At 43.6% G+C, this 17736-nt stretch overlaps 1 protein-coding gene and 3 non-coding genes across 4 annotated transcripts in view; all 4 read left to right on the top strand.

Annotated features, from left to right (window-relative positions):
• The window catches only part of LOC139235556 (zinc finger protein 235-like), a 247839-nt gene that overhangs the window by 62978 nt on the left and 167125 nt on the right, over positions 1 to 17736 (top strand). The window lies entirely within an intron of this gene.
• Positions 12317 to 12397, top strand: trnas-aga (transfer RNA serine (anticodon AGA)). The gene has a single exon. It is a non-coding gene; the product is annotated as a tRNA-Ser (tRNA).
• Positions 13162 to 13243, top strand: trnas-uga (transfer RNA serine (anticodon UGA)). Its single transcript has one exon. It is a non-coding gene; the product is annotated as a tRNA-Ser (tRNA).
• On the top strand, positions 14264 to 14344 carry trnas-aga (transfer RNA serine (anticodon AGA)). Its single transcript has one exon. It is a non-coding gene; the product is annotated as a tRNA-Ser (tRNA).

Here is a 17736-nt window from a genome sequence, read left to right as displayed (position 1 = left end):
TGTGGATATGTGGTCAAAAATATACTTCAGGGTTAAATATGGCACCAAGGTTGCAAACAGTCCGGTTCAGGCACAGACACAAGTTGGGGAGAAGGATTGAGTCGGTGGCTAGAGAGCTGAGTTTGTGGCAATGACAATTACAAATATCAGAATATTTCACAGGCTGTCACGTGCAAAATGTGTGGATGCATTTTAAAATTCAATCGGTTCCAAAACCAGGTTACAGAAAGTAACGGATTTCAAATCTTTTGCAAGGCAGTTCAATAAAGGGGCGGTTCAAAGGATTTCAGCTGAGTTTAAATTAAGACACTGCAGTTAAGTCTCCTACAATTACAACTCATGTACTCAAACGGGACAAGTTTGGGGCTTGATATAATAGAAGATGAACTAGGTGAGAAGTGATATAAGTTAGATTAAGAAAAAGCACTAAAATGGAACAGTCGGTAACAGAACATCAATTAGTCTCCTCTGATCATGGAGGAATCAAATATTCGACACACTGTGTTTGCAACGAAGATAATTTGTTCAACATTTATACAAGATATTAATCTCCAGCCCATATATAGGGGTTATTAAGATAATCAGAAACAAACAAGAGCTGCCAGAATGAACATGGTTCAGTGCCCAAAGCAATCCGAGTAAATCCTGTTCTATTTACAAATGCAGCCTTTCTCCTCAGACCATTTAAAAATGAGATGAATAGGAATTTCTTCTTGCAAATCTGTGGAATTCTCTGCCAGAGAGCTGTGGAGGCTGGATCATTGAATATATTTAAGGCGGAGATAAAGAGGTTTAACAGAGGTGCTCACAAACAGGAAGGCTTTAGATTGAGTCAGGGAACAGAGTGGTTCTGCTCACGAAATGAGAGAATGGTTACAGCAAGGAAGGCCATTCGGCCCGTCGAGCCCTTGCCGGCTCTGAGCTAGTCCCACTGCCCCGCCTTTTCCCAACGTCCCTGCAAATGTTTTATTTCAGATATTATCCAATTCCCTTTTGAAAGCTGTGATTGAGTCTGCCTCCACCATCCTTTGAGGCCGTGCATTCCAGATCCTGACGATTGGTAGCATGAAATAAATTTTTCTTACATCGCCTTTGGTTCTTCTGCTCATCCACCTTAAATCCGTCTCCTCTGGTTCTTGACCCTTCCGCCAATCGGAATAGTATCTCTCGATCTTCTCTGTCCGGACCCTCATGATTTTGAACATTTCTATCAATTCTCCTCTCAACGTTCTCTGCTCCAAGGAGAACAACCCCAGCTTCTCCAGTCAAGTCACAAAACTGAAGTCCCTCATCTCGTGAATCATTCCTGTCAATCTCTTCTGCACCCTCTCTAAGGGTATCCCATCCCAATGGGCGGTGCTCAGAATTGGACACAATGCTCCACTTGAGACCGAACCAGTGTTTTACAAAGGTTCGTCATAACCTCCTTGCTTTTGTACTCTATGATGCCCAGGATCCTGCAAGCTTTTTTAACTGCTTTCCGAACCTGTCATTCCACCTTCAGCGATTTGTCCACATATACCCGCAGGTCTCACTGTTCGTGCATCCCCTTTAGGATTGTACCCTTTAGTTTATATTGTCTCTCCTCGTTCATTTAATCATGTTTTTTCTAATTTTATTTCTTAACTCAGATTCACGGCCTCATTTTATTTCTTCCTCCGAGCCCCTCAACTTAATCTGGCAGTGGGATGTTGGCGAATGGTGATTGATTGCCCTGGGAACCAACAGGAAGAGAGATCAGAGGCCGGAGGGCCAAGGGAGCAGCGTGTTCTGCAACCAATCGCGGTTCTTGAGGGGTGGATCCTGAGTAGGTCTATCGGGTGAGTATGTGTCAACCCCTGTTAAACTATTTATCTTTTAAAAGTTAAATCGAGATTTATTTTGTCAACAAAACAGTTTAACATCTGTCAGTATTTTATTTCCATTTATGAGTTCCTATTATGAGTTTCAGACACTTCAGTGCCAAGTGGACCAGGTATTTAAAGGTCATTCATTTCCCTCTTTCCATGTTTCTGTTAATTAAAGGGACAGAGATTGATTTCCTCTCATTATGCATTTGTAGTAGTTAACGTAACATCCTTCCTGTTGGTAGTGAGTCACATTCTGTGCTGGGCGTGATGGCTGGTGGCATCAGCCTTTAAAATACGCATTCTAGTGTTCAAATCTCTCCAGGGTCTCACCCTTCCCTATCTCTGTAATCTCCACCAGCCCATCAACCCACTTAATGGTTTGTTTTCTTTGGAACAGAGGAGGCTGAGGACAGACGTTAATGAGGTGTATAAAATTATGAGGAGCCTAGATAGAGTGGATAGGAAGGACCTATTTCCCTTCACAGAGGGGTCAGGGAGCTCGGAGTTAATTAAAAAGTAGGACCCCAAAGGTCTCTATGTGTGCCTATCTGTACGTATGTCACTGTGTATGTGCAACTATCTGTGGATATCATCACCATGAATTTGGTATGTACTGGAACTTGTTAAAAAGATTGGGGAAAATAATACGGTTGTGACATTTGATATCGGCTTTGGTTCAGCGGCAGTATTTTCGACTTCAAGTCCCACTCCTGAGACTTGAGCATATAATCTTGGCTGACACTCGAGTGCAGTACTTGCAGAATTTTACATTGTCGAAGCTGTTGACTTTCGGATGAAATGTTAAATTGAAGCTCTGTCTGCTCTCTCGGGTGAATGTTAAAGTTCCAACAGCATTATTCGATAAAGAGTAGTGAGTTGCCCCGTGTCACTTTTATATAAATATTCTGAAATGCTCACTGAAAACCTGTGTGTATGCGTGTGTCTGTGAGGGTGGAGCTCAAGCCCAGATTCTCACAGAGACAGAATGTGAAGGTTCACAAGGCCTGAATGGCCGAGTGTATAAGTCGTTGCATTTAAGATCTAATGGGTTTAGACCCGCGTGGTGTCGAACCCCACTCTTGGTAACTCTTGAATTTAACACCGATTTTCTACCATCCTGCTCAGTGTTACCCGAATGGCTTCCGTTGAATTTGTAACCCTGTCACACTCTCAACTGACAAAGAAATGGAATCGTGAAATGTATCTGTGCCTCTCACTCTCTGTCTTCAGAGAGCCCTGTATATCTTTATGTGTTTCAGTCTCTGTCACTCTCTGACTCACTCTGTCTGAGGACCAACAAGCTGAATTCAGGGAGCTCGGAGTTAAATTACAAAGTAGGACCTCAAAGGTCGCAAACTCAGGATTGCTACCAGTGCCACCTGCTAGTCGGAGCAGGAATCACAGGATAGCTCACGTGAATACGTGGCTTGAAATGTGGTGCAGATGGGAGGGATTCAATTCCTGGGACTTTGGAACTGGTTCTGGGGGGGAGGTGGGACCAGAACTAAACCAGAAGATCTGCACCTGGACAGGACCAGAAACAAAGTCCAAAAGAGATTGTTTGCTAGTGTTGGGCCATGTTTAAAGTAATATGGCAGGGCGACGGGAGACAGAGGGAAGTAGAAGGGGCGCAGAAGCGAAAAAATAAAAGTAAAGGTGGAGAGCAGAAACCAAATCGGGCCACTTTACAGCAAAATTATAAAGGGTCAAAATGTACTAAAATAACAAGCCTGAAGGCTCTGTGCCTCATTACGAGGAGTATTCGTAATAAAGTGGACGAATTAACTGCCCAGCAGCAATTACTGAATATGGTATAATTGGCATGATGGAGACACAGCTCCAGGGTGACCAAGGCTGGGAATTCAACATTCAGGAAGCACAGACAGAAATGAAAAGGTGGTGGGGTAGCGTTGCTGGTTAAAGAGGAAATTAAGGCAATAGTAAGGAACGACATTAGCTTGGATGATGTGGAACATGTATGGGTGGAGTTGCGGAATACCAAAGGGAAGAAAACGCTAGAGGAGTAAGATCAGTAAACAGTAGAAGTGAAGTTGGGGACAGCATTCAACAAGAAATGAGGGATGTGTGCCATAAAGATACAGCAGTTATCAAGATGGTACTCTACATGTAGATTGGGCGAACCAAACAGGAAGCAATACGGTGGAGGAGGATGTCGAGGGACCATCTGGAGGGCTGGCCATCCTAGACTGGGTGATGTGTAATGAGAAAGGACTAATTAGCAATCTTGTTGTGCGAGGCCCCCTTGGGGAAGAGTGACCATAATAAGGTAGAAGTCTTTATTAAGGTGGCAAGTGACACAGTTAATTAAGAGACTAGGATCCTGAACTTAAGGAAAGGTAACTTCGATGGTATGAGACGTGAATTGGCTAGAATAGACTGGCAAATGATACTTAAAGGGTTGACGGTGGATAGGCCATGACAAACCTTTAAAGATCACATGGATGAACTTCAATAATTGTATTTCCCTGTCTGGAGTAAAAATAAAACGGGGAAGGTGGTTCAACCGTAGCTAACAAGGGAAATTAAGGATAGTGTTAAATGCAAGGAAGAGACATATAAATTGGCCAGAAAAAGCCGCAACCTGAGGACTGGGAGAAATTTAGAATTCAGCAGAGGAGGACAAAGGGTTTAATTAGGAAGGGGAAAATAGATTATGAGAGGAAGCTTGTTGGAAACATAATAAAGTTCGAAAGATATGTGAAGACAAAAAGATTAGAGAAGACAAACGTAGGTCCCTTGCAGTCAGATTCAGGTGAATTTATAATGGGGAACAAAGAAATGGTAGACCAGTTGAACAATTACTTTGTTTCTGTCTTCACGAAGGAAGACACGCATAGCCTTCCAAAATACTAGGGCACCAAGGATCTAGCGAGAAGGAGGAACTGAAGGAAATCCTTATCAGTCAGGTAATTGTGTTAGGGAAATTGATGGGATTGAAGACCGATAAATACCCGGGGCCTGATAGTCTGCATTGGAAACTACTTAAGGAAGTGGCCCTAGAAATAGCGGATTCATTGGTGATCATTTTCCAACAGTCCATGGACTCCAGATCAGTTCGTATGGACTGGAGAGTAACTAATGTAACACCACATTTTAAAAAAGGAGGTAGATAAAAAACAGATAATTATAGACCGGTTAGCCTGACATCAGTAGTGGGGAAAATGTAGGAATCAATTTTTAAAGATGAAATAGCAGTGCATTTGGAAAGCAGTGACAGGATCGGTCCAAGCTGCATGAATTTATGAAAGGGAAATCAAGCTTGACAAATCTTCTGGAATTTATTGAGGATGTAACTAGTATTGTGGACAAGGGGAACCAGTGGATGTGGTGTATTTGGACTTTCAAAAGACTTTCAATAAGGTCCCACACACGTATTGGTGTGCAAAATTAAAGCACATGGTATTGGTGGTAATGTACTTATGTGGATAGAGAACTGGTTGGCAGACAGGAAGCAGAGAGTCGGGATAAACGGGTCCTTTTCAGAAAAGCAGTCAGTGACTAGTGGGGTGCCACAGGGCTCAGTGCTGGGACCCCAGCTATTTACAATATACATTAATGATTTAGATGAAGGAATTGAGTGTAATATCTTCAAGTTTGCAGATGATACTAACAGGGTGGCGGTGTGAGCTGTGAGGAGGATGCTAAGAGGCTGCAGGGTGACTTGGACAGGTTAGGTGAGTGGGCAAATGCATGGCAGATGCAGTATAATGTGAATAAATGTGAGGTTATCCACTTTGGTGGCAAAAACACGAAGGTAGAATATTATCTGTATGGCGGCAGATTAGGAAAAGGGGAGGTGCAATGGGAGCTGCGTGTCGTGGTACATCAGTCATTGAAAGTTGGCATGCAGTTACAGCAGGCGGTGAAGAAGGCAAATGGTATTTTGGACTTTATACCTAGGGGTTTTGGGTATAGGAGTACGGAGGTCTTACTGCAGTTGTACAGGGCCTTTGTGAGACCTCACCTGGAATATTGTGTTCAGTTTTGGTCTCGTAATCTGAGGATGGACTTTCTTGCTATTGACGGAGTGCAGCGAAGGTTCACCAGACTGATTCCCGGGATGACAGGACTGACATATGAGGAGAGACTGGATCGACAGTGCCTTATAGTCACTGGAGTTAAGAAGCATGAGAGGGGATCTCATCGAAACATGAACAATTCTGACGGGACTTAATAGGTTAGATGCAGCAAGAAAATTTCCGATGTTGGGGAAGTCCAGAATTAGGGGACACAGTCTAATGATAAGGGGCAGGTCATTTAGGACCGAGATGAGGAGAAACTTCTTCACTCAGAGAGTTGTTAACCTGTGGAATTCCCTATCGCAGAGAGTTGTTGATGCCAATTCATTGGCTATATTCAAGAGGGAGTTAGATATGGCAATTATGGCGTAAGGCATCAAGAGGTTTGGAGAGAAAGCAGGAAAGGGGTACTGAGCTGAATGATCAGCCATGATCTTATTGAATGGTGGTGCAGATTCGAAAGCCCGAATGGCCTACTCCTGCACCTATTTTCTATGTTTCTCTGTTTGTCCCTGTCTCTCAATCTGTCTCTTACTTTCTCACGGTGTCAAAATTCTGCTTCCATGGGATTCTCTCAGTCTCCCTGTCTATTTGGGTCTCTCTTTCCCATCATCCCTCTCTGTCTGACTGTCTCTCTCTTTCCCATCGTCTCACTCTATCTGTCTATGTCTCTGCCTGCCTGTCTTTCTTTGCCCTGTCTCTAACCTGCTGAGTATTTCTATCATTTTCTCTTTTTATCTCTGTCTCTCTCACTCTATCTGTCTCTCTCTCTCTATCTGTCTATCTCTGTGACTGTCTTTGTCCCTGTCTTCATCTCTGTATTTCTATCACTCTTTCCATTTCTCTCTTTATAGAGCACACACACATCTTTGTATGTATGAGCTTGAGTTTTTTTTCTCACTGAGTCTTTCTCTCCCTCTCAGTCTCACACTTTATCTGTCTCTTTGTCTCTATCTCGCTGTCTGTCTCTCCCTGTTTCTCTGTTTATCTCTGTGTCTCAATGTGCATGTCGACTTCTCATGGTTTCCAGTTGTGTTCACAGCTCGATTTCTGTTCTTAGAGAGCCCATACCTGTCAGTACCTCGTTAGTATAGTGGTGATTATCACCGCCTGTTACGCAGGAGACCGGAGTTGAATTCCCAGACGGGGGGGGGGGGGGGGGGAAGGCTTTTTCAAAATGTAGAATTTTACTTTTGTTTCTTGGTATAGATTCATGTTAAAAAGTTCGACAGCAATAAAGAAGAGTAAAAATACAAAAAGAGAAGATTGCCTCTTCCAGATTTTTAGCAAACAGAAACTTTTTCAGGATTCTGTGGCCGTCTGCTGCACAGAGATGGATGACTGAGTTTTATCTGAGTGATATTTAAAAATGCAGCAAACTCGTAGTCGTTTCCCAGTGATTGAGGCGATGCGCTAGAAATGCATTAGGTTTTCCCCGCCAGGTTCGAATCCTGCCGACTACAATTCTTTCCATTTCACAATTTAGCGAGGTCTCCGCAAAACTGATCCTGTGGTTGGTGGAATAAAGTACCACATCTTTCAACACTGCCATTTTTTAAATTTCTTTCATTAATCTGCAATATTCACGATACATGCGGATAGAAAAAAGCAAAAGGCAGCCAAAGTAGCGAGAGTGATCCTGCCTGTCTATCCCTCTATTTGTCTAAGGCACTCTGTGTATATCTTGATCTGGTGTCATAGTACATGAGTCATTGAAAGTTGGCAGCAGGCGGTAAAAAGGCAAATGGCATGTTCGCCTTCATAGCGAGGTGATTTGAGTATAGGAGCAGGGAGGTCTTACTGCAATTACACAGGGTCTTGGTGAGGCCACACCTGGAATATTGTGTTCAGTTTTGGTCTCCAAATCTGAGGAAGGACGTCCTTGCGATTGAGGGAGTTCAGCGAAGGTTCACCAGCTTGATTCCTGGGATGGCAGGACTGACATATGAGGAGAGACTTGATCAACTGGGCTGGTATCCACTGGAGTTTAGAAGAATGAGAGGCGATCTCATAGAAATATATAACTTTCTGACGAGATTGGACGTGTTAGAGGCAGAAAGAATGTTCTCGTTGCTGTGGAGTTCAAGAACCAAGGTCTCAGTCCAAGAATAAGGGGTAAGCCATTTAAGACCGAGATGAGGAGAAACTTCTTCACTCAGAGAGTGGTTAACCTGTGGAATTCTCTACCGCAGAAAGTTGTTGAGGCCATTTCGTTAGATATATTCAAAAGGGAGTTAGATATGGCCCTTACGGCTAAAGAGATCAAGGGGTATGGAGAGAAAGCAGGAAAGGGGTACTGAGGTTGAATGATAAGCCATGATCTTATTGAATGGTGGTGCAGGCTCGAAGGGCCGAATGACCAACTCCTGCAACGAATTTATATGTTTCTATGTTGATGCGTGTATATTTTTGATAAGTGTGTGTGTCTGTATATGTCTATCTGTATGTATGTCTCTGTGTATGTGCAACTGTCTATGGAAATCATCACATTGAATTTGATGTGTCCTGGAACATTTTTAAAAACTTGGGGAAAATAATACAGTTGTGATCTTTGATATTGGCTATGGTTCATTGGCTCCATTCTCGACTGAATCAGGAGGTTGTGTGTGTAATCCCACTCCTGAGACTTGAGCATACAATCTTGGCTGACACTCAAATGCAGTACTTGGGGAATTTTGCATTGTTGAAGCTGTTGACTTTCGGATGAAATGTGAAATGGAAGCTTCGTCTGCACCTTCGGGTGGATGTGAAAGTTCCCAGAGCCTTATCGAAGAAGAATAGGAGAGTTGCGCCCGTGTCAATATGACGAAAAATGTTGGAAAATGCTCCCTGAAATCCGATGTGTCTGTGTGCGTCTGTGCGGATGGAGTTAAAGGCCAGCTTCTCATTGAGACAGAGTCCCAGCATTGACAGGGCTAGGATGGCCGAGCGGTTAAGATGTTGGGCATAAAATCCAATGGGTTTATACCCGTGTGAGCTCGAACCCCACTCCTGGAATATGTTAATTAAACAGAGATTTTTCCCATCCTGCTCAGTGATATCCGATTTTCATCTGTTGCATTTGCACTTTTATATAACTCTGTGACACTCTGAGCAGACAATGAAATGAAATTGTGAAATGTATCTGTGTCGCTCAGTCTCTGCCTCTCTCTCTCTTTTGCGAGCTGTGTATGTGTTTATGTGTTTGAGTTTTTGTCTCTCTCAGTCTGCCTCTCTCTGACTCACTCTGTCTGTCCCTGTCTCTCCGTTTGTCTCTGTCTCTCAATCTGTCTCTCTCACGGTGTCCAGTTCTGTTCCAATAGGATTCTCTCAGACTCTTTGTCTGACTGGCTCTCTCTTTCCCATCATTTCTATCTCTCTCTCTCTCTATCTGACTTTCTCTCTATCTGTCTCCCTCTTTGTCTCTCTTTTTGTTCCTGTCTTTTTTTTGTCATTCCATCACAATTTGCCTCACTCTCTTTATGGAGCACGCAAACATATCTCTGTGTATGTATGCATTTGAGTCTTTGTCTCGCTCACTCTGACCCTCCCTCTCAGTCTCAAGCTTTCTGTCTCTCTCTGTCTCTATCTCGCTGTCTGCCTCTCCATGTTTCACTGTTTGTCTCTGTTTCTCAATGTGTCTGTCTCATTCTCACGGTGATCAGTTCTGTTCCAATGGGATTCTCTCAGTCTCTCTTCTGACTGTCCCATCATCTCTGTCTGTCTATGTCTCTGCCTGTCTGTCTCTCTTTGCCTGTGGCTGGTAGTTCCTGTATCTAACCTGCTGGGAATTGCCATCATTTTCTGTTGATATCTTTGTCTCTCTCTCGCTCTGTCGCTCTCTCTCTATCTGTCTCTCTCCTTGTCACTGCCTTTATCACGGTCTTTCTCTCACTCTTTCCCTCTCTCTCTTTCGAGATCAGACACACACACATATCTCTGTATATGTAAGTGTTTGAGTCTTTTTCTCACTCAGTCTTCCTCTTCTTCTCAGTCTCGACTTTCTGTCTCTTGTTGCCTCGATCTCGTTGTCTGTCTCTCCCTGTTTTTCGGTTTGGCTCTGTCTCTCATTGTGTCTGTCGACTTCTCATGGTGTCCAGTTCTGTTCAGCTCGATTCCTGCTCTGACAGCTACATTACCTGTCAGCTCCTCGTTAGTATAGTGTAGAGTATCCCCACCTGTCACGCGGGAGACCAGGGTTCAATTCAAAATGGAGAATTTTACTTCTGTTTCTTTGAAGAGTTTCATGTTAAAAAGTTCCATAGCAATAAAGAACTGTAAAAATACACGTAGAGGATAGAGCCTCTTCCAGATTTTTCGGAAACGGAGACTTTTTCACGATTCTTTGGCCGTCTGCTGCACAGAGATTGATGACTGAGTTTTTTCTGAGTTAATCTCTACCAAGTACTCACCAGGTTCTCACAGGACCAGAATAGCCGAGTGGTAATGGCGTTGGCGTTAAAATTCAATTGTTTTTTTTCCCGCGTGGGTTCGTACCCCACTCCTGGTATCTCTTTCATTTGACACGGATTTCCTCCCATTCTGATCAGTAAAACCGGATTTTCATCGTTTGAACCAGCAATTTTCTGTAACAATGTGACAATCTAAACCGATAATGAAATGTATCCGTGTCGCTCGGTCTCTGCCTCTCGCTCTCTCTTCAGAGAACAGTGCATTGTTCAGATGTTTGAGTCTTTGTCTCTCTCAGACTTACTCACTCTGTCTGTAGCTGAAAAAGACAGTAATCGTGGCCGAGGGACAGTGATTCAGCCTGTCAATCCCTCGAGATGACGAAGGCATCTGTGCATGCCCGTTGGTGCGTGCAAATTTTTGGTTTTGTGTGTGTGTGTCTCTGTGTCTGTCTATCTCTATATATGTCTCTGTGTATGTGCAACTGTCTGTGGAAATCATCACCATGAATTTGGTATGTCCTGGAACTTATAAAACAGACTTGGGGGAAATAATAAGGTTGTGAACTTTTGTATCGGCTTTGGTTCAGTGGCAGCATTCTCGACTGAATCGGGAGTTTGTGTGTTCAAGTCGCACTTCTGAGACTTGAGCATTATCATCTTGGCTAACACTCAAGTGCAGCACTTGGGGAATTTTGCAATGTTGAAGCTGTTGTCTTTCGGATCAAATGTTAAATTGAAACTCCGTCTGCACCTTCGGGTGGATATGAAAGTTCCCAGTGCATTACTCGAAAAAGAATAGGACAGTTGCCCCCGTCTCAATATCACTAAAAATGTTCGTAAATGCTCACTGAAAGCCGATGTGTCTGTGTTTGTATGTGGGGTTGGGGTTGAAGCCCAGATTCTCTCAGAGACAGAATGCAGGTTTTCACAGGACCAGGATAGACAAGTGGTTGAGGCGTTGGCCTTAAATTTTAATGGTTTTTTACCGCGTGGGTTCGTACCCCACTCGTGGTATCTCTTTAGTTTAACACGGATTTTCTCCCATTCTGATCAGTGAGACCGGATTTTCATCGGTTGAATCAGCAATTTTCTGTATCAATGCGACACTCTGAACCGATAATGAAATGTAATTGTGAAATGCATCTGCGTCGCTCGGTCTCTACCTCTCTCTCTCTCTTCAGAGAGTTGTGTATGTGTTTGTATGTTTGAGTCATTGTCTCTCTCAGTCTGACTACTCTGTCTGTCCCTGTTTCTCTGTTTGTCTCTGTCTCTCAATCTGTCTCTTTCTCACGGTGCCACGTCTGTTCCAATGGGATTCTCTCAGACTCTTTGTCTGACTGGCTCTCTCTTTCCCATCATTTCGGTCTGTCCATTTCTTTGCCTGTCTCTGTGAGTCCCTGCCTGTAAGCTGAGAAGTATTTCCATCATTTTCTGTTTTAGTCTCAATCGCGCTCTCTCCATCTGTCTCTCTCCTTGTAACTGTCTTTATCATTGTCTTTCTATCACTCTTTCCCTCTCTCTCTCATAATAGATCACACACACACATCTCTGTATATGGAAATGTTTGAGTCTTTTTCTCACTCAGTCTGCCTCTCCTTCTCAGTCTCACACTTTCTGTCTCTCGTTGTCTCTATCTCGCTGTCTGTCTCTCCCTGTTTGTCGGTTTGTCTCTGTCTCTCAATGTGTCTGTCGACTTCTCATGGTGCCCAGTTCTGTTCACAGTGGCTCGATTACTGCTCTGACAGACTGGGTATACGTCAGTTCCTCGTTAGTATAGTGGTGAGTATCCTCGCCTGTCACGCGGCAGACCGGGGTTCAATTCCCCGACGGGGAGGCAGTTATTTCAAATCGTCGAATTTTACTTCTGTTTCTTGGAAGAGATTCATGTTAAAAAGTTCCAGAGCAATATCGAACTGTAAAAATACAGGTAGAGGAGATTGCCTCGTCCAGATTTTTCAGGAGTCTTTGGCCGTCTGCTGCACAGAGATGGATGACTGAGTTTTTTCTGAGTAACGTTTAAAATGGCAGCGACACAGTAGTCGTGGCCGAGTGGTTAAGGCGATGGACTAGAAATCCATTGGGTTATCCCGCGAAGGTTCGAATCCTGCCGACTACGATTCGCAGCATTTTTCATTGCATTTCACAATTTAACCGGTTCTCTGCCAAACGGATCCTGAGATAGATGGAATAACGTCCCACACCTTTCAACACTGACATTTTTTTCTCATTTTTATTAATCTGCAATATTCACGATACATCCGTTTCAAAAATCGCAAACATCAGTCAAAGCTGCGACAGTGATTCAGCCTGTCTATCCCTCGAGATGACGAAGTCATCTGTGCATGCCCGTTGGTGCGTGCAAATTTTTGGTTATCTGTGTGTGTGTCTATGTGTCTGTCTATCTCTATATATGTCTCTGTGTATGTGCACCTGTCTGTGGAAATCATCACCATGAATTTGGTATGTCCTGGAACTTATAAAACAGACTTGGGGGAAATTATAAGGTTGTGAACTTTTGTATCGGCTTTGTTTCAGTGGCAGCATTCTCGACTGAATCGGGAGTTTGTGTGTTCAAGTCGCACTTCTCAGACTTGAGCATTATCATCTTGGCTAACACTCAAGTGCAGCACTTGGGGAATTTTGCAATGTTGAAGCTGTTGTCTTTCGGATGAAATGTTAAATTGAAGCTCCGTCTGCATCCTCGGGTGGATATGAAAGTTCCCAGTGCATTATTCGAAAAAGAATAGGAGAGTTGCCCCCGTCTCAATATCACTAAAAATGTTCGTAAATGCTCACTGAAAGCCGATGTGTCTGTGTTTGTATGTGTGGTTGGGGTTGAAGCCCAGATTCTCACAGAGACAGAATGCAGGTTTTAACAGGACCAGGATAGCCGAGTGGTTGAGGCGTTGGACTTGAATTTTAATGGTTGTTTACCGCGTGGGTTCGTACCCCACTCCTGGTATCTCTTTAATTTAACACGGATTTCCTCCCATTCTGATCAGTGAGACCGGATTTTTATCGGTTGAATCAGCAAATTTCTGTAACAATGTGACACTCTGAACCGATAATGAAATGAAATTGTGAAATCCATCTGCGTCGCTCGGTCTCTACCTCTCTCTCTCTTCAGAGAGTTGTGTGTGTGTTTGTGTGTTTGAGTCTTTGTCTCTCTCAGTCTGACGACTCTGTCTGTCCCTGTTTCTCTGTTTGAATCTGTCTCTTTCTCACGGTGCCACGTCTGTTCCAATGGGATTCTCTCAGACTCTTTGTCTGACTGGCTCTCTCTTTCCCATCATTTCGGTCTGTCCATGTCTTTGCCTGTCTTTGTGAGTCCCTGCCTGTAAGCTGAGAAGTATTTCCATCATTTTCTGTTTTAGTCTCTATCGCTCTCTCTCCATCTGTCTCCTTGTCACTTTCTTTATCATTATGTTTCTATCACTCTTTCCCTCTCTCTCTTAATAGATCACTCACACACATCTCTGTATATGTATATGTTTGAGTCTTTTTCTCACTTAGTCTGCCTCTCCTTCTCAGTCTCACACTTTCTGACTCTCGTTGTCTCTATCTCGCTGTCTGTCTCTCCCTGTTTGTCGGTTTGTCTCTGTCTCTCAATGTGTCTGTCGACTTCTCATGGTGCCCAGTTCTGGTCACAGTGGCTCGATTACTGCTCTGACAGAATTGGTACGTGTTAGTTACTCGTTAGTATAGTGGTGAGTATCCCAGCCTGTCACGCGGGAGACCGAAGTTCAATTCCCCGACGTGGAGGCAGTTATTTCAAATCGTAGAATTTTACTTATGTTTCTTGGAAGAGATTCATATTAAAAAGTTCCAGAGCAATATCGAACTGTAAAAATACAGGTGGAGGAGATTGCCTCGTCCAGATTTTTAGCAAACGGAGAATTTTTCAGGAGTCTTTGGCCGTCTGCTGCACAGAGATGGATGAGTGAGTTTTTTCTGAGTAACGTTAAAAAAAGGCAGCAACACAGTAGTCGTGGCCGAGTGGTTAAGGCGATGGACTAGAAATCCATTGGGTTATCCCGCGCAGGTTCGAATCCTGCCGACTACGATTCGCAGTATTTTTCATTCCATTTCACAATTTAACCCGTTCTCTGCCAAACTGATCCTGAGATAGATGGAATAACGTCCCACAGCTTTCAACACTGACATTTTTTTCTCATTTTAATTAATCTGCAATATTCACGATACATCCGTTTCAAAAATCGCAAGCATCAGTCAAAGTTGCGACATTGATTCAGCCTGTCTATCCCTCGAGATGACGAAGGCATCTGTGCATGCCCGTTGGTGCGTGCAAATTTTTGGTTATGTGTGTGTGTCTATGTGTCTGTCTATCTCTATATATGTCTCTGTGTATGTGCAACTGTCTGTGGAAATCATCACCATGAATTTGGTATGTCCTGGAACTTATAAAACAGACTTGGGGGAAATAATAAGGTTGTGAACTTTTGTATCGGCTTTGTTTCAGTGGCAGCATTCTCGGCTGAATCGGGAGTTTGTGTGTTCAAGTCGCACTTCTGAGACTTGAGCATTATCATCTTGGCAAACACTCAAGTGCAGCACTCCCTGTCCGTGTTTTTGCCTGTCTCATTTTGTCCCTGTCTCTAATCTGATGAAAATTTCCATCATTTTCTGTTTTTGAAACATTGAAACATAGAAAAAAGCTGCAGGTGTAGGCCATTAGGCCCTTCGAGCCTGCACCGCCATTCAATATTATCATGGCTGATCATTCTTTCAGTTACACTTTCCTGTTTTCCTCTCCATCCCACTTCATCCACTCAACCGTAAGGACCATATCTAACTCTCTCTTGAATATATCCAATGAACTGGCTTCAACAACTCTCTGTGGCAGGGAATTCCACAGGTCAACAACTCTCTGAGTGAAGAAGTTTCTACTTATCTCACTGCTAAATGGCCTACATCTTATCCTAAGACTATGTCCCCTGGTTCTGGCTTCCCCAACATCGAGAACATTCTTCCCGAATCTAACCTGTGCAGTCCCGTCAGAATCTTATATGATTCTATGAGATCCCCTCTCATCATTCTAAACGCCAGTATTAAAGGCCTAGTTGATCCAATTTCTCCTCATATGACAGTCCTGCCATCCCTGGAATCAGTCTGGTGAACCTTCGCTGCATTCCCTCAACAGCAGGAACGTCCTTCCTCAGACTAGGAGACCAAAACTGAACACAATAATCCAGGTGTGTCCTCACGAAGGCCTTGTACAACTGCAGTAAGATCTCCTGGCTCCTATATTCAAATCCTCTAGCTACGAAGGCCAACATACCATTTGCCTTCTTTTCCGCCTGCTGTACCTGCATGCCCACTTTCAGTGACTGATGAACCATAACACCAAGGTCTCACTGCACCTCCCCTTTTTCTAGTTTTCCGCCATTCAGATAATATTCTGCTTTCGTGTTGTTGCCCCCAAAATGGATAACCTCACATTTATCCACATTATACAGCATCTGCCATGTATTTGCCCACTCACCTAATCTGTCCAATTCACCCTGCAGCCTCTTAGCATCCTCTTCACAGCTCGGACCGCCACCCAGTTTAGTGTCATCTGCAAACTTGGAGATATTACACTCTATTCCTTCAACCAAATCGTTCATGTGTATTGTAAAGAGCTGGAGTCCCAGCACTGAGCCCTGCGGCACCCCACTAGTCACTTCCTGCCAGTTTGAAAAGGACCCGTTTATCCCGATTCTCTGCATCCTGTCTGCCAACCAGTTCTTTATCCATGTCAGTACATTAATCCCAATACCATGCGCTTTGATTTTGTGCACCAATCTCTAGTGCGGGACCTTGTCAAAAGCCTATTGAAAGTCCAAATACACCACATCCACTGGTTCTCCCTTGTCCCCTCTACTCATTACATCCTCAAAAAATTCCAGAACATTCGTCAAGCGTGATTTCACTTTCATAAATCCACGCTGACTCGGTCCGATCCTGTCACTGCTTTCCAAATGGGCTGCTATTTCATCCTTAATGATTGATTCCAATATTTTCCCCACGACTGATGCCAGGCTAACCGGTCTATAATTAGCTGCTTTCTCTCTCCCTCCTTTTTTAAAAAGTGCCATCACATTAGCTACCCTCTAGTCCATAGGAACTGATCCAGAGTCCATAGATTGTTGGAAAATGATCAACAATGCATCCACTATTTCTAGGGCCACTTCCTTAAGTACTCTGGGATGCAGACTATCAGGAGCCGGGGATTTATCGGCTTTTAATCCCAACAATTTCTCCAACACAATTTCCCACCAATAAGGATATCTTTCAGTTCCTCATTCTCACGAGATGCACAGTCCCCTCGTACATTCGGAAGGTTTTTTGTATCTTCCTTTGTAAAGACAGAACCGAATTATTGTCTCTATCTGTCTTTCTCTCTATCTGTCTCCCTCTTTGTCTCTTTCATTGTCCCTGTCTTTGTCTCTGTCATTGCATCATATTTGCCTCCTTCTCTTTATGGAGCACACAAACACATCTCTGTGTATGTATGTGTTTGAGTCGTTTTCTCATTCAGACTGACCCTCCCTCTCAATCTCAAACTTTCTGTCTCTCTTTGCCTCTATCTCGCTGTCTGCCTCTCCCTGTTTCCCTGTTTGTCTGTCTCTCAACGTGTCTGTCTCTTTCTCACGATGTCCAGTTCTGTTCCAGTGGGATTCTCTCAGTCTCTCTGTCCGACTGTCTCTCTCATTCCCATCATCTCTGTCTGTCTATGTCTCGACCTGTCTGTCTCTATTTGCCTGTCTCTGTTAGTTCCTGTCTCTAACCTGCTGAGTATTTCCATCACTTTCTGTTTATATCTCTCTATATCTCTCTATCTGTCGCTCACTCTTCATCTGTCTCTCTCCTTGTTACTGTCTTTATCACTGTCTTTCTCTCACTGTTTCCCTCTCTCTCTTTATATCTGTATGTGTGTGTGTTTGTGTCTTTTTCTCACTCAGTCTGCCTCTCCTTCTCAGTCTCACACTTTCTGTCTTACGTTGTCTCTATCTTGCTGTCTGTCTCTCCCTGTTTGTCGGTTTGTCTCTGTCTCTCAATGTGCCTGTCTACTTCTCATGGTGTCCATTTCTGTTCTCAGCTCGATTCCTGCACTGACAGAATCCACACCCGTCAGCTCCTCATTCGTGTCTTAGTTTATATCCCTCTCTTTCATGCGCGAGGTCGGCGTTCAATTCCCCGACGACAATGAAGCTTTTTTAAAATGTTGAATATTACTTCTGTATGTCCTGAAACTTTATAAAAAGACTTGGGGCAAATAATACGGATGTGAACTTTGGTATCGGCTTTGGTTCAGTGGCAGCATTCTCGACTGAATAAGGAGGTTGTGTGTGTAAGTCCCACTCCTGAGACTTGAACATATAATCTTGGCTGACATTCAAATGCAGTACTTGTGGGATTTTGCATTGTTGAAGCTGTTGACTTTCGGATAAA

The sequence above is a fragment of the Pristiophorus japonicus genome, chromosome 23, assembly GCF_044704955.1.
Source record: "Pristiophorus japonicus isolate sPriJap1 chromosome 23, sPriJap1.hap1, whole genome shotgun sequence".
Taxonomy (NCBI): Eukaryota; Metazoa; Chordata; class Chondrichthyes; family Pristiophoridae; genus Pristiophorus; species Pristiophorus japonicus.
This window is presented reverse-complemented; position numbering and strand designations above follow the sequence as displayed.